The sequence below is a fragment of the Myotis davidii genome, unplaced genomic scaffold (genome assembly GCF_000327345.1).
Source record: "Myotis davidii unplaced genomic scaffold, ASM32734v1 scaffold54, whole genome shotgun sequence".
Taxonomy (NCBI): domain Eukaryota; kingdom Metazoa; phylum Chordata; class Mammalia; order Chiroptera; family Vespertilionidae; genus Myotis; species Myotis davidii.
Genome location: NW_006287915.1, coordinates 437,012 through 437,566, shown reverse-complemented (window position 1 = coordinate 437,566; position 555 = coordinate 437,012).

Sequence of the window (555 nt, the reverse complement as noted above, 5' to 3'; positions counted from 1 at the left end):
AAAATGGCATTTTTACTGGTATATATTTGCTTATATCGGGGCATTAAAATGTTAGGTATCACTAAATTAGATAAGCATAACAAAATTATAAATGTTTTATTACTTAAGGTTTAAAGGAATCTTTATAAACATGAGAGCTTTAAAACTTTCTGCAAGATGTGACCTCCTGAAAGGAAGAGGCATGCAATCTATTTGACCTAAATGTAAATTTTACATAGGAAAGAAAACAAGGTTATCCCAAAATAAAGTTTCAATTTCCTTTTGAGGGCAAAATTGAGAGAAGTCATGTCATGAGTGAGATCAGTTGTGGCAGACAGGCTAGTTGGGCATTTAGCTAGACAACATTTCCCAGCCTGCCGTACAGTTAGATGCAGTGGGTGACTGAGTCCTAGCCAATAAAATGTGAGGTGAAGTGATCTATGCCACTTCCAGAACTGGTCCATCAGAGCGTCCCAGGCTCTTGTCCCTTCCTCTAGTTTGACAGATATGAACACAGCAGCCTTGGAAACCATCCTGTGTTGAAGATGAAAGAGCCACAGACGGACGGGCACTGAG